Source organism: Varanus komodoensis, unplaced genomic scaffold (genome assembly GCF_004798865.1).
Source record: "Varanus komodoensis strain SLA01 unplaced genomic scaffold, ASM479886v1 scaffold34_3, whole genome shotgun sequence".
In the NCBI taxonomy this organism is placed as follows: Eukaryota; Metazoa; Chordata; class Lepidosauria; order Squamata; family Varanidae; genus Varanus; species Varanus komodoensis.
In genome coordinates, this window is record NW_025335855.1 from 650,559 (window position 1) to 666,842 (window position 16,284).

Here is a 16,284-nt window from a genome sequence, read left to right on the forward strand (position 1 = left end):
CTCAGAAACATATGGGCCACACAGCGAAGATAGCCGCTGACGGACACTTCATTTTAATTGTAACGAGTGGGTAGTGGCAGCCGGCAGACGAGACGCAACTGCCCAGTTGGCAGCTCCTGCCTCGCCCCCCCCCCTTGTCTCCCCGTCCTTTGCCTGGAACATGGAGAGGGAGAGCCCGGCTCCGGCCCACGCAGCCCAAGGCCGGCACGGCCCGACCCCGGCGCACACCGGCAGCACCCGCTTCCGAAGCCTGCCCAGAGCGCCAGCCAGCGTGTTGCCAAGCGGTCCGGCCCCTCAGCCCTTCCCTCTCCCTCCTCTTCGTCGTCGTCTCCAAGCGGAAAACGATCCCTCCGCTCCGCACTTCAAAGGACTCGGGAAGGTCAGACAAAGAACTCTGGCACGCCAGAAGGCAGAATCTCCTTGTGCTGACGCGCCTGCTCACGGCACGGCACGGCAGGGCAAGTGCATCGCACCGAGGCAGAGGCACCGCTGGGGCAAGCGCAGGACGTGCGAGCCAAGACACTCCCTGCCAAGCGGGACGCAGCCCCGCAGAGGACCCGGCTCCTGCAGCTTTGCGGGGTCGTGCCGCACCCGCCCTCCAAGGGCCAACATCTCTTCCGGCGTGGACCCCTGAGGTGCTCCTTCTCGGGGGCTGGCAACATGGCACCCGTGGGCACCAAAGCCCCCCCCTCCCGGCCCTCCGGCTGTGCCCCAAGGGCCCATGCAGCCCTCCGCCCTGCCCAGTTGTCATTGTTAAAAAGCATTTAAAATATGCTCTCTGGAAACGAAGGCTGGTGGCCAGGGCTGCCTCTCCCTGTGCGGCTGCCGTACTGAAGGTGAAGCGGCTGCCGTACTGAAAGGAAAGGGGCGGCTGGGGGAAGGGGTGGCACAGGGAAGACCTGCGCCTGGGGCCGGGGCACAGCGACCAGGGGGTTCTGCTCGGGGGGGGGGCAGCTACCTGATGGGGGCAATTTTGGCCGCATGGGGCTTTTTTTTAGCAGTGAGGCTTTGTCCGAGCATCACTGGCTTGCCTTCCTTAAGCAGGCGATTCATCGCGACTGTTTGTATGCGCTGAGGGGGAGAATTATGGGATTTGGCATTTGGGGCTCAGCTTTGCAGTTTTGCAGGCCGGTGCCTCCGAGCACCATCGCTTGCCTGCTCCGTTTTCGTTCTGGGAAAGGAGCAGCTGTTGCAGAGCAACACACGCTGTTCAGGATTTGGGGTGCAAACCCCAGCACTGCCCTGCACTAGAGTGCTTGGCAAAGCTACTTATCCTTTGTAGAAACAGACAGATACATAAATGCATGTTAAAATGAGGGCAGGTAAGCGGGGGACAGGAGGAGGACAGAAAACAGCTCGTGGCTCAGTGAGGGCACTCACGGGACTCCCAGTCCGGACGGCTTTCCTGGGGGGCCGGGAGCATGCAAGGAGGGGCAGGCCGCTCGGTGGTTGGGATCTGGGTTAGGTGGGTGGACCGGGATGTGGCAGATCCAGCCTCCAGCCCCCACTCGGCCGCAGAGCTCACCGGGTGGCTTTGGGCCAGGCGCCTGCTCCCAGCCCCACTTCGCTCGCAGGGCTGTTGTGAAGACAAAATGGAGAAGGGAACCTCACACTATTGGGGCAGTGTCCCAACAGCGACAACAAGAAGAACAGCCCCGCCTGGGATGCGCACCTGAACGTGGCGAGAGGTGTGAGGGCGTCGGAGCGGCCGAGAGCGATGCTGCCAGGCGGCCAGGCTGGCTTCCTAGCAGGGGCGCCCAAGGCGGGCGCTCAGCGGGGAGACACCCGACCAAGATGCAGCCGCCCCGTTCAGCTGGAGTGGCCACATCCCTAGAGGAGGGTGGCCCTCCCTGGTGGTGATGGGGCCAGAGGAGCACCTGGAGGGCAGCTACCGGGAGAAGTCGGAAGGCGGCCTGGCAGGGGATCCTTCACAGGCAACGGCAGCGATGCTCATTCAGAAGAAGAAGGCACTTCTGAATCTCCTTACCAAAAAACCCCGTGCCAAAATGATCCAAAATGAAACAAGAGGCAGCACCGGAAGATGAGGCTCCGGGTGGGAAGGTGCCCAACGGGCTGCTGGGGAAGGGCCAAGGGCAGGTAGGAACAGCTCTGCCGCTCAGGACGCAACTGGATCAAAGCCGGAAGGAAGGCCGGGGCGGACATGCACGGAGGCGGAGGCAAGGTCCGATGCCGCAGTGAGCACATGGCACGCGAGAAGCACAGACCAGGACAACTGGACACGGCGAAGCAGGAAGTGGAGTGGCCTAACGTTGCGGTACTTGGTATGAGAGAACTAAAGCGGGCTGGAACGGGGCACTTCCCGTCAGACAAACACAAAGTGTTTCAATTTGGAAATGACAAGCTCGGAAGAAATGGAGTGGCTCTCATATTAAGGCAAGATGCAGTAGAAGCAGTAGGAGACTATAATGCAAAATCTGACCAAATAATGTAAGAGTTTGTGGGAAACCTATGAACAGAACCAATGCTCAAGTCTCGGCTCCAGATGGTGAAGGAGAGGAAATCGAAAGCTTTTATGCAGGTATTCAAGAGGACACTGAGCACTGGAGGGCCAACACGCAAGTCAAACAGACTACATAATTGGAATCGGAAGGTGACGAAGCGGTATTTCTACAGCCCAACCAAGATCAGGAGCAGTTTGTGGTAGTGAGAATGACTTCTCAATATCAAAATTCTGAGTCAAATTCTAAAACTAAAATTTAAAAATCACCAACAGAAACATAGGGCCAAAATACAACATAGGTAACTTTCCTAAGGAATTTAAAGTCCACATAAAAACTAAATTGGCATAACTCAACTTAACTAACCCTGAGCCAGAACAAAGGTGGACTGAAAACAGAGGCATTAGGGAAGAACACAAAGAGGCAATTCCATAGTAAATGGGAGGCTGCGAAGGGCAGGTGAAAAGTAAGAGAAAGGTGGCTGAAACAGGGCCAGCAGCCTCAGCACAACTTCTGAGTGACTGCTGTGCAGACAAAAGGAGCTATTATAATGATGGGGCAAAGAAAAACCAGAGAGCAACAGAAGAGGAAAGCCAGAGGCCTCTTCCAGGAGAGCCAAGAAATCCAAATCAGGCGCCCGATCGTGCCAGGGCTCCGAGGGCAGGCCGCTCTGAGATGCGCCCACTCGCTCCACAAGGCCTCCACGGCGGTGAGCGGTGCCGGGGGGCCATGGGCAGGCCCTTCCGGGGGCTCTCACCCTGGCTCCCCGCAGGTCAGGGACCGTGGCCGGGCCACGCTCCCGACGGCCACAGGCCGCCTCCCTGAGCTGCTGGGGAACGGGGCGGGAGGCGGCCGCTGCGCTCCCAGCCGGCCTGGGGCCCCTCGGCAGCCGCCAGGCCACTGGTCCGCAGGGCCCTCGGCCTGATCAGCACGGTCCTTCTGGCGCACCTGCGGTGACACCCGCAGCACTCCGTCCGATTCCAAGCATGCCCCGGAACCAGGAGCAGCTGGAGGCTTCACGCCACACCCATGGTGAATCTGTATCTTCGATTTTCAGGCTGGTGTATCCCGGGCAATGCACGGCCAAGCAAGCCAGACGCACGGGACGCCCCCCGGTGCGGGTCTCCGGTCATCTCCGGCCTTTGACTCACGGGCAGCCCAAACTGTCGATTCAAAGTCGCACTAGCAGCCCACGAACCGCGTGCTCACAGGCGGTGGCTCAGACTGGAAGCGGCACCCCGCACCAGGCACACCTGTAAACCGTGGGTGAATCATTTGCCCCCGGATGACCCGCAGTTTGCCACCGCATGCAGACAAGGTCAGGCGAAGAGGTGCGTTCCGAGGCCGTGACCTGGGGCAAAGCCGCCGAAGCCTTCCTTCCGCTCATAAAGCAAGCGGGCGACATGAAAACGATTCCCCACCGGGCCTGTTTCATTCAGGAAACCAGTTCTGGAGAACGAACTTGATCGCAGGAGAGGCCCTTAACTAACGAGCCCTGCAGTCGTCCAGCGCGGCTGCTCTCGGCAGTGACCTCAGGATTAATCAGAGGCAAGGCGAGGCGAGCCGAGGGACCCTTGTCCAGGGGCCCTTCCCAGTTTTTGTTCATCTCACTGATTAATCCAGTGATTATATAAAATGATGAGAGGCAGGGGGGACTTGGGAGCTGTCCCTGGGCCAGAAACCCTAAATCGGATAAATTGTGGGATCCCAGGCGGTCCTGGTCAGTCATCTGAAGGGGAGGGGGGTCTCCTTGTCAGACTGCTGCTGGCGAGGGCCTTTATAGCGCCCCCGACCCGCAGGGTGGGGGCCCCCAGCCCCGCCGCCCAAGCCTGCCACTTCTTTCTGCAGGAGCCCCGTCTGGGCTGGGCTGGGCTGTGACGAGGGCCGCTGGCTGAGGTGTAAGCCCTCATTTGCATTCCCTCCGAGTCCCTTCTGTGCAGAGCTTTCTTCCTTTCCCAAAAGGGGAGGCTTAGCGGAGAGATTCTGAACCGCATTTGCATTCCCGAGACAAGCGCTCCGGCATTAATTCATCTCGGCACAAGGGTCCCCTTCCGCTCGTCGCCCCCTCCATGAGACCCGGGATGAATGCCGCGAGGGCCTTTGGGTCTTCCGCCGCCGCCGCACCGTGCCACGCAGGATTACAAGGGATTGCGAGGCTTCCCTTTTCTTTTACTCCCAGCTTTCCGCAGCGGGGCCTTGTTTTGCTATTACAAATACCGCGGGATAATGCTCTTAGCCCCATTAGCTGTCGTAATGGCCTTGCCTCCAAATGCCCCCGCAGACGCCCCCAGCTGCAGGGAGCGCACAGGGTGGAACGGTGTGGAGGGCCGGGGAGATGCCGGCCAGGCTCCTACCCAGCCGCAATCTGTATTCTCATCTCAGCCCTCACAGAACTGTGATCAGAATAACCAAGGTCTCATCAAAAATTCAGGCCTTATTGACTTTCCCGCATTCACAGCCATTTCATGCTGCTCAGAAGCCTTAAAAAAAGCCTTTCGCAGGCACAAACACGGAGGAAGTGTGGCTGCCTGGGAAGCGCGCCTGCCTCCGCCATATGGAGACAGGAGGGGTCTCTCCCCGGAAGGCCAGCCCATCCATCCAGGTGTGCTTACAGTGACAGGGCTCTTATCTGGGCAGACCAGTGGAGGCCGCGCCACTCCCGCAGCTGAGCCAGGGCTGGAAAGGCTCGTGGTGTCCAAGAATACGGCAGGGCCCGATCCACACAGAGGGCCGTCTGCACGCACCCACTGATGAACAGAACAAGGTACACAAGGTGCCCCTGCGTGGTGTTGGCACTCACCTGCGAGGGAGGAGCCCGCGGCTCCCCTACGCCACCAGTGCCTTGGCCCACCTGCCAGCGCACCTGCTGTACACAGCACCAATGACCAGCCTATTTCCAGGCACATCTCACCTTTCTTATGTATTTATGCATTAGGTTTCTGTCCCACAATTCCCCCCCCCCCCTTTTTAAAAAAGCAAAAAACCCGCCGGCGTGCCCCCCCCCCCGGCTCCTGCCCTCAACTGCACCCGCACAGCAACCACCCAGTGACGGTGGCTGGGCTGAGCGCCTGGGCGAGACTGGACTCCCAAAGCCGCCACGTGGCTCCGTGGCTGAGCAGGGGCCGGAACCCGGACCGCCCGAGCCCCTGCCCCGTGCTCTTCACCGCTGCGCCACGCGGCTCCCTCTCCAGCCTTACGACCGAGAAGGTCCCACGCAGCTGGCTTGGTGCCAAGCTACCGGAAGGGCCGCCCAGCCCCATGAAAGCACGCCTGCTTCCAGGGTCTTCCAGGAAAGTCCTTCCTTCCTTTGCGGCTGCCAGCTTTGGGCAGCGGGGCCTTTTTGGTGGCCACTTCCAGACTTTGGCACCCGTGCCTAAGGGCGGCCGCTTCACGCCTTCGCTTTTGGCAGCTCGCAGGCTAAGCTTGCTCCACGCAGGAAGCCCTCGGTGCGGGAGCGGCCCTCTTGGGTTCGGCGCATGAACACATGCATAAAATACAGTCAGAGAGACTCTGCCGCCCCCAGCGCAGTGCAAGTGCCTCGCAGATGCTACTGCCCACGAGCGGCTCAAAGACTCGCACAGGACCATGAACTCCTGAATGCAAATTGGCGCAATGTCGGGCGCAAGCTGCTCCCCCAGGACTGCGGCCACACCGGCCTCTGGGGGGGCTGCTCCAGCTGGCGGCCCACAGCACTGCCGCCACGCGGCTTCGCTGCAGAGCCACACCGGCAGCCACGGCACCTCGCGCTCACGATCTGCACACCTCTGTGCTGTGACAGCTCTGGCTTCCCATGATGTAATAATATTATTTTTGAGATGGGTCAGGGTATAAAATGCGCGCACCCACCGTCTTTAATATTAATAAGCCTTGTAACTAGTGGTTCCTCGTAGCTCCGAATTCTTGAGCACAACTAGAAAGGGCACTTATCCTGAAAAATCTAATAAATTTACAGTTTTATATACTTCCTTCAATTGTAAAAGTCTTGTTCAATAAACTTTAAAATGCCACTATAGAGCAATAACACAGACAGTATAAAGCCAGCCCAGGGAAAGCTGCACAACCCGGAATGGTTCCCCTTTCTGCTACAGCAATAAAGTTTTATATGTTTGAACTGACTGTAAAAAGGTTTGAATGTTGGCAACTGGGGAATAATCTGTCTTCTTTATAGTTATTATCATATTTCCCACAAGACCCCTTGGTCTGTGTCAATCCTTCTTGTATATGACACCTTTGTACTGTCAGCGAAAGCTAGAATACTTTACCTGTTTGTTGCTTTTTTTCATCCGATAGGTCTTGTGTCTGTATTCCTTCAGATTACAGCCAGCAGGAATAAATTACTTGTGACAAGTTTCAATTGCACATTTTACCAAATAACACTAAGGCAGAGCTGCCTTTTCTCCAGGAAAAAATTAATAAATGATTATATTTACTCATCACTTTGATCTAAATGTGATTCGGGGACATGATGGTGGAGGCGGCGCTCATCAAAACGGACCTGCAGGGCCTCTCCGAAGGGGGCTGGCGGGGCGAGTCCTCCTGCCGCGCTCTCTGGGGCGCAGCCCCTCGCGAGGAGGGGACCGGCTAGGAAGGGCGGGGAGCTCCCCAGGGCAGCTGGCCAGCCGGCAGAACGCAGCGAGACCTGGACGTGCGGGTGCGGGCCCACCAGCAGCGCGTCCGACAAATATTTTTCATGCCTTTGGATCCTGCTGGGCATATCGCCACGTGTGCGTCTCAGCGGGCCTCGGGTTTCTGAGCTTTTTGTCAGGAGCCAGAAGGACTGCGAGCAGATCTCAGCAAAAGGGCTGAAGGTCATGCCGACCCGCCGGGGTGCTGCAATTCCCCGGGCGCTCCGCGGCGTCTTGCTGGCCATCAGCACGGCAGCCGGAGAAGGTGCTCAGACACCGCCTCCTTGTCCAAGCAGAGGCGGTGCTGGAGCGGGCAGCTGGACAGGGCCACCCAAGCGCCCCATGGCGGAGGGGGGGGCGCGGAGCAGCAGGATCCCAGGACTCGCGTGCCCTGGGCCCCATCCCGCTCTCACACAGCGGGAGGCTGAGTACATAAAACTGGGTCTGAAGGCTACCGTTGCGGGCCAGGAATCTCAGCTCGCCTCTGAAATGCCACGCCAGCCATTACAACTGGAGAGGCCGGGGGTGCTGGGGGCAGTGGAGCACCAAGCTGGGCAGGACTGGGAGAACGAGCGTCAGGCCTCTCCCGGTGTACCCATGCGAGAGTCAAAGGGATACGATGGCTTGGCCCAGGAACGGAAGGCAGGCCCTGCAGAGCTCGGGCACCGTCCAGCACGGGGTCCTCCGCGGCGTGCCTGGGAAGCGGACGGGAACGATGCAGGGGGAGCCCGTGGGAGTCCCACCCGTGGCCCTGTGGAGACCACGGCGCGGACGCACGCTTGCAGAAAGGCCAGAGCCTAGCACAGAAATGGGCCCCGCGGTACTGTCGCCGCCATCGCAAGGCCTGGTGTGGGATGCGGGCCCTGCTGGTGCCACACAGCTACCGGCCTTCCAAGCACAAAATGGCCAGTGTGGGGGCCAGGCAGCAGACGGCAGGGAGAAAAGAGAAACTTAAGGAGGGAGCTGAAACAACACAGTATCTTCTTTTTCCAAAATGATGGATGACATGATTTCAAACTAATGTCTTAAAATAATTTTGTCACAGACAATCCACATTGCCACAGAACTCGCATTGTTGTGAGCTGCCCCGAGGCTTTGTTGCGATGGGGGCGGCACAGAAATGTTCTAAATAAGTAAGTAAATAAATAAATAAATAAAACTCTGAGATCCAAGAGTTAATGGTAGCGATGACAGCATCGCTGTTACATTCGTCTGGACCATTAAACAGCGACTTTCCAAAATTTCACCGATGAGGAAAGGGGCCTGGATTGTAACACCCCAATTCCAAAATTAAGGCTCACCACTGCTCAGCCTTCTCCCCAGCCCGAGAGCACAAGGCACGCTTCTGCACACTGATTAGGGCTCCCCGGCCTCCCGTTTTCTGAAAGGCAGGGACCTGCACTGGTGCAAATCCAGAGGGTGCCTCCCAATTCGGCCCACCGAAGGGTCCGCCGCACCAATATGCGACGCGGCAGGCGTGGCGTCTGGGGCACCCGTCTGCACACGCCGGAGGCAAGACGCCAACGAGTTCGAGCGGCATTTCAAGGCTCGCCCTCCACTGGGAGGGAGCAGGACAGAGGTGGGCGGCAGGCAGCTTTGCTCGCTGCGGCTGCCCGCCCGGCCCCGGCTCCCCGGAGCTGGCGCAGGGGCTCCGGGAACCAGTGCAGCACACCTGGCACGAAGGATGCTCCGCAGCTACTGTCGCAGCCTCCCACTGAAAGCGAGTCCCGCCGAATTCGGCGTTTTGTGCTTTCAGAAAGGAAACATTTTAAACAAAGGGAACACCCGTGAGCACACCGAGGCTCCCAGCGGCTGCCGTGAAGGGGCTGGCGGCGGCACGGATTCATCAGAAACCGCGCTGCGGGACCCGGCAGGGAAGGGGCAGTGCCCCGGACACACACCCCGTGGACCCAAGGGGCGCAACAACACCCCTACCGAGATGCACATTCCGCCCGGCCAGTGCAAATCAGGCTTGGGGTTGGAAAGGGCAGGGCCAGCTGCAGAGGGGCTTGATTCAAACAAGGGAGCACAGCCACAAAAGGGGCTGCGAGTCCCGGTTTCTCAGGGCTCCTGAGTGGCCCACGCAGGGAGGGGAGCCAGCCCCAGCATCCACATCATGCAAACCCCCCAGGAACACAGACATCCTTTTGAAACACGCCGCTCAAGGAAGTCAGCCAAACTGCCCGCTTCGGTTGAGCTGAATCATAGGAAAACAAAATCCAAGCAATGGCAGCTTGCCTGGGACTGCCTGTGTGCTGCTCAGCCTGAGACCGGCAGCCGGAGTGCTTCAGCTCGCACGGTGCGCCCTCAGCTGCTCCGGCTCCTGCCCAGCGCTGAGGCCCCGTGCTGTGCCAGCCGCTACAGATACCAGGGCTTTCTGGTCTTTACCTGACTGCAAATCCCAAATTCTGCAGCACTCGCGAAGGACTGCGCTGGCATTTCTCGGTGGCAGAATCGGCCTCCCCAGCAGGGCCCCGGAGGGGTCTTTGGGCCGCGACGGCAGCCCTGCCTCTGCCAGGCCCACCCGGAGCATCCCCCCCACTGCGCCCGCCTTTGTGATCTGCAAACAAGCTCGCAGAAGCTTCCCCGAGGGAGGGACGCCAGGCGTGCCGTGCAAAGGCCCGGTGCGCAACGCCACAAGCAGGAGTGCAGCCCAGGCGGAAGGGGCGCCTGCGCGGGCACCCCAAGGCGCGCCACCCCCCACCCCCACCGGTGGCCTCCAAGGCCGGGGGCGCCTGGGAAACGCAGGCCAGGCTCCAGCCCGGCCACGCACGCCGGGGAACGAGGAGCACAGAGAGGGTTAAGCCCGTCCCGCACCACAAGCGAGCGCGGCTGTTTTGGCGCCGCGAGAGCCCATTACCTCCTGCCACATTACCTCATTCGTTCCGTGTGCGCGGCTGGCTTGCCTTCCCATGAGCACCCTGCGCGCAGACATGGCGAGGGCCCCCCTCCGCGCGCTCTCTATCCATCACATTTAACACTCTGACAGTAACAGTCTATAATGTTTCTATTCTACAAAACCGCTCTGTCAACCCTGGGCTTGCAGAGCAGCGACTGAGGAAAATAAATAACAGTGGCGCTGCGGCCGACAGCGTCCCGCTCGCTTTCTGCCGGGGCCTTTGCGCGCGTGCGTGCGCGAGTGCGTGTGAAAACAAAGGGGCGCGCAGCAAGCGTGCATGGGGGGGGCTGGTCCCAGGCACTTCAAAGGCTCCTCGCCGCAGCCCCCCTTTCTGCCACGCACGGGCTTCTCCTTCTGGGCTTCTCCTTCTCGCGCTTCTCTCTCAGCATTTCCTCTCATGCACCTTTCCGGGGTCCAGGGCAAACCAAAGCGCTGGCTGGCGCCTGCGAGGCGTGCCCTCTGGCTTCATCGCCACATCCTCTGGGGTCCTGGCCCCAACAGGCGTGCACCCTCCGGTTTCCCCCAGGGGACGAGCCCCCTGGCAGCTCACTCCACCTGAAGGGCCGCGTGGGGCTTCTGCGTCTCAACACTGCCCTGCAGGAGGCGGCCGACGCTGGTGGCAGTGCAAAGGAAGCCCCTCGGCCATGCCGCAGCCGGGCGCTCTTCCTGGGGAGGGGACTCGCCTGCCGTGGGAGGCCAGAGGTGGGAGACAAAAGCGGCTGTGGACGCAGCAGGGGAGTGACAAGGGGAAGGCGGCAGTCTGCCTCCCCCAAAAAGCCACGCGAGAGCAGGGCTGCCAGGTGGCGATGACCCGGCCTCTGGGAGAGGTCAGGGATGCTTCGGCGTGCCCGAGATGGCCCGGGATGAGCCGGTGGGAATCCTCTACCTCCCATCAGGAGGTGCGAGATGCTTGTGAGGACAGGCCCCCGGAAGGAGGCGTGCGGTGCCTGCTGGGCCTCTGGGTCCCTTTTGCGTCCGCACGGCCGTGAGCGAAGGCCGAAGCCGCAGACCGGGCCTCCTTCCCAGCTCGCATGGGCCTGAAGGCAAGTTTGCTCACGGCGACGCTTGAAGATTCCCGTGCCGGGCCTAGTGGCCGCCTGTCTCACGTGCTGAGCGCCCCCGGAAGCCTGCATTTTTGTACTTCCAAAGGCAACCCAGAAGTCGAAATTGGCGGACGGAGACTCATGCCTGCTTAGCCAGACCGCTGTTCCTCTGCCGTGGCTGCAAGCGTGCGCCTCTGTAGAGAGAGCAGGAAGGTACATTATTTTCACATCTTTCTGCACCAAAGGGGCCTAGTAATTCATTTCATAATTAATGTTAGGAAGAGGAGGTGAAGCGGTACGGACGGTGAATATGCACATTCATTTCCTTGTTACGCAGGCCAGAAAGAGAGCGGGAGAATGAGAATGAGAGATGGCCTTGCTGCGGGCGGGCGGGCGGGGCGGGCCTGGCGCGGCGCGTTACCGAGGGCCAAGCCGTGAGTGATGCCAGGCACACCGCTGTCGCCGCATGCGCACTCCCAGGCACGTTTGGAGCGGCGCGGCCAGCACCCGGGGGGGGCCCATAACCCTTCCCCCCGCCACCGTTCCCCACCCCGTGCCAAGCGCAGCGCTGGGGCAGTGCCGCAGGTGGAGCCGAGCGCTAACGACGGCGCTCACGGCCCCGGCCCCTTCTGGGCCCCCGTGTGCCAGGCCCGCCGCCAACCGGGCTGGGGCAGGAGCCCCTCGCCTGAGTGCCACGTCGGCCGGCGCTGCGGCAGGCAGCCCGGAGAGCGGGTCGGGATGCGAGCGACGATCAGGGTTATCTAATGCCAGCTTCATTCTAATTGAGCTGGTACCATATGTCACCCAGCAATAACATCGCAAGCAGTGTGCAGCCGAATACATATTTAATTCACATAATGGGCACAACAGTAGAAGTAATCAAGGCAGTTTGCCATAAGCCATAAAGAAATGTAGCTTGTTTCCTATCGAGAAACATCCAGCGTGGTGGAAGGCGGGGAGAGAGCACATCACCGGGAAGAGGCGAAGAGGCCTCGCCTCCCGCCAGAGCCGAAACACCGGCTGAGATTAACGCCGGGGCCCTGATCTGGCGTGAATGAAAATCAATGCGAGAATATTGTTGACAAATCGTTAGCCCTCTCAATATAATTAACAGTAATGGATTTATTGGCAGCGTCTTAATGATTTCCATGCTAAATAGAAGCCCAGCGTTTCCCGGGCCGTCCTGGCCGGGCCGTGGGGCCGTCCTGGGGGCGCATGTCCCCCGCCCTCCTCACACGGTCTGGCCTGGCCAGTGCGCCCGGCTCGCAGTGGCCGCCGACACGATGCCGTCGCCCCGCCCCCTCATTTCCATCCGCAATGAGATAGATGATTAATACAGCTCTGGAGCGCTCATCAATATCTCTGGGCAGCGCCACTGGCATTTCCATTAAAGTCCTATTAATGTGGGCTGGTCGCAGCTGTGGACGATGGTCCATGGGAAAGGGAAGTCGCCCAGGAGGCCGCGGGACGGCGCCCTGGCCCGGGACACGCGCCACCCGGCCCTGCCTTCCCTCATTAAGCCGCCCTCCACCGGCACGTTTTGATGTATATTTCATGAGGATAAACACACATTCATTTCACTTTAGCGTGGAGGGATGCTGCAGCGCGGCACCAGCCCAGCCCGCGAGGAGGGGCCATTAATTTCAATTCCGGTGTTTAAACACTTTGGCGAGGCCGATCGCTCATCCCCGGCTTAGTCCCCCAGCCCAGGAGGCCCCAGGCCGCCCCTCCTGCAAGGACCAGCCTGTTCCGGCCCCGAGGGGGTATCTGCAGGGGAGGCGGGCAGGGTGTGGGGGACTGGCCAGCGTCTCTGGGGCAGGAAGATGAGGGCCAAAGGCAGCGGGGAAGGCGCGCGTGTCTTCCCGCCAGCCTCTTCTCCCCGAACAGCATACTGAGGCGGGCAGAGGGGATCTGCCCCAGGCCGTGTCAAAGGCCAGAAGGACAGGCTGGCCGGCCAGCCGGTCAGCTGGGGTTAAGCATCCTGCAAGCCACGCCAAGCCAGGGACTTGCCGGTGGCTGGGAGACTGCACTGCCCACAGATCCCGGAAGCTCCTTCCCAGCATCGGCTGCGCCAGGCGCAGGACCCGCTGTGGACATCCGGGAGCGCAGCGGGATGCAACCTGCGCGTTCTGCCCCGCAGGGCACAACCACCGTGCCTGCGTTGTTACGGAGAACAGTCCACATGCTTCCCCCCAGGAAGCCCGAGCGAGCAGGGAGTGCACCCACGCTTAATTCCTCGTGCCTGGAAGGGTCTGCCTGATAACAAGACTCTCCAGGTTCCGTTTACCAATTCGAGTCGAAGCACCTGAGGTTTGGTGCTTCAACAGCAAGAGCCCTCCCGCCCCATATAGCAGCCTCTCGGACTGAAGGTATGTGGGTATCCGTACATTAGGAAGCCGTTAGACTCCGGCCAAGGCGCCTGTCCCATTGAGGAGGGCACAGGAGGGCATCTGGATGAATCGAGGATGCACCCAGCAAAGCATCAAATGCCGTGCTGAATTCTGGCACAAAATCAGAAGCAAGACTTGGGAGACAGGAAGTCCCCTTCGCAGCACTGGGAAGAGTCCCAGGAGCCGAGGCTGGATCTGAAGGGTTCCTACGGACAAGCCTGGATCCACCCTGGCCCTGCACTCTGGAGGGTTTCGCCCTGAATCTTGATGTCCCAGTGCGATGAAATTTCAGGGTTCACAGAACACTCACCCCAGTGCGTCACCTCTCGCCATCACAAGCCAAAGCCCTGCTCCCCAAATTCTCCGGCTGCAAGGTGGCGCTCAGCAAGGAGGCCCGATGCCCGTGCTGTGCAGCTGGCCATTCCCGGGCCCCGATCCTGGCACGGCGCTGTGCGGGCTGTGGCGCAAAGCAAGCGGTCCTGGCCACATCACGCCCCCAAGGAAGGAAGAAACCGGGCGCTCGGTCGGAGGTCGCACTGAACTAGGTTCTAGGCGAGTCTGAGGGTCCTTGAGGTGCGGAGAGTCTGAGAGCACATGATATCCACCCACTTCTTTGCTTAGAATCGGACGTATCGCAACCATTGCCAGGCCTTCTGGAAAGGGCTCTGCGTCAAAGCACGTGCCACAGCCAGAACACATCGGAAAAGGTCGCCCTAAAAGGAGCATCTGGCCAGTTGTGCCAACTAGTTGTGCATTTACACCGACTGTGGGATGCCACTGCTCTTACAAAAACACTTCTCTCAAAACCCCCCAAATGCTTTGAACAACCAAGCAGCTTCAAGTTGTCTGGAAATGTTCGCTCACTCTTTTGAACTTCAATATTAGGATGAGAAAATTGTGTTAATTTTGTCAGAACTCTTGACGTTTATGACTGCTTCACTCAAACAGGCATCTCAAATACTTTCTTTGACATTTCGCTGGAAGCAACTGTAGAGGCAGCTCTAAAGCGGGAAACAGAGGAGGCTTCCCCAGGTGCCTCTACGACCCGACGGAGCGACGGGGCCTTGCGCAGAAGTTGCTGGGCCACAGGCCGCCCCCGGAAGCGCCTCGGCGATATGCCCACGAGGCCTTGGTGAACTCTGCTTCGCGGCTCTGCTGCTCTGAGCGGAGGCCGGAGCACAACACCCATGCCGGGGCCTTTCTCCCGGGGCCACGACTCCACTCTCCAAGGCAGGCTGTTGCCTACAGTGCCCACGCCGCTGGCATCACCGCAGTGCTCCTTCCCGGCCCGGCCCGCCTCTCGTGCGCCTGCAGGCCGCTCCAGAGAGTCTCTTCTCGCGATGCAGTTGTCCACTTATGCCACGGAGAACTCGTCTCTCATCCGGTGTGAAGGAAGAGCGCGCTCTACGACGCTCTGGGGGTGATCCGGGGGCCAGGAAGTGTGGCCGCACCCCTTGGAAGGCCAGCGTGGCAGGAGGCCTTGGCTGTCTGACCGAGGACAGTCATGCGGGCTTCTGCCACCAGATGCCACCAAGGCTCTTGGAGGCTCTTCCACGCATGTCTGCCGTGTCCTGGGCAGGGGATGCCACAGGGGCCCCACCTGTACTCAGGTGCCTGAGAGATGCCATGGACATGGAGCCACTCTGGGGGGCCCAGGAACTGCAGGGCTTGCAGCCAGGGAACGTCCAAAGTAGCCCAAAAGCAGGCGGGAAGGGCACCCGGGAGGTCCCTGCAGCAGCGCCACCCCAGCCACTCCTGTCCAGATCAGGTGCCTGGATCCGGGGAGGGCATCCAGCCAGGAAACACACCTCACTGCTCTGGATATAACCGTCAGCAAATGGGAAGGGGAGGGGCCTACCCATCACTCATTTCATGCCCATTTGGACTCAGGGATCTCCTTGCAAATTCTTTGTCCTCCTTTTTTATTCCTTTCTTCAATCCCAACTACGCAAAAAAAAAAAAAAAAAAGCGCAAATTAAAAAAACAAAGCCGAGTGTTCGCAGCAGATGAATCATGCAAAGGAAATCTGCCTGAGTTTACACCCTTATGATTTTTCTTGAGTGTCAAATCCAGGTTTCTTAATGCAGAGCTCCTCTTTGTATTTCACACTGTACATGACATATAAATGTAAAGAAGAGATGCCTTTCCGTATTAACCTGTCAACCAAAGCACATCACCTGGGGTGTACGTACAGGACGTGTGCCTGTGCACACATGTGTGAGTGTGTGTGGAGGGGGAGGGGGGTTACTTCTCTCCTGATGGACATGCAACTTCCTTGATATTATCTTAAGTAAATCAGGAAAAATAGAAAAGGAGGCGAGCGGTGCTGGCTGAGAAAGGGGGGGATTTAAAATACGGTCCCCACCGACACAGCAAACCCTTCCTTCTGACGGGCCGGGGTGGGCGGAAAGGTGGCGGCGGCAGGCGAGCGAGATCGGCGGAAAGCGTTAATACTCCTCTGGAAGAGGAGCGACTGCAGGCACTTTCGCTCCCAGCTCTGCCATTAAAGCCAGAGCCTAAATTATTGATCCCTTGCCTTGATCAGCATAACAGTCACGTCCCCAGAATCGAGATCTAACAACACTGCGGTCCCTGTGCTGCAGCCACTGAAATAATTAGGAGAAATTCTCATTAAAGGAGAGTGAAAGGTTCAGAGATGGAGGCAGAGGAAGGGGTCTGGGCGGGTTTTTAATGTGTTCCAACAGGGTCGAGGGACTGAGCCGATCAAACCTCGGCGCGGGGCCTGGGGCGGGGGGCAGCGCTGGTGTCAGTTTATCAAAATGAAAAGTACAAACAGCATCCCCGCCAGTGTGCGTGCAAGCGCGTGTGTGCGTCTCTGCACATGCACAACCCGGCAGAGAGCTCCCG

General features: G+C 59.5%; 1 protein-coding gene and 1 long non-coding RNA gene across 3 annotated transcripts in view; one reads left to right on the top strand and one right to left on the bottom strand.

Moving 5' to 3' along the window:
* The window catches only part of PBX1 (PBX homeobox 1), a 165,084-nt gene that overhangs the window by 79,079 nt on the left and 69,721 nt on the right, over positions 1-16,284 (bottom strand). The window lies entirely within an intron of this gene.
* Positions 88-6,895, top strand: LOC123027978. The gene is made up of 2 exons (XR_006415610.1): positions 88-379; positions 3,517-6,895. It is a non-coding gene; the product is annotated as an uncharacterized LOC123027978 (long non-coding RNA).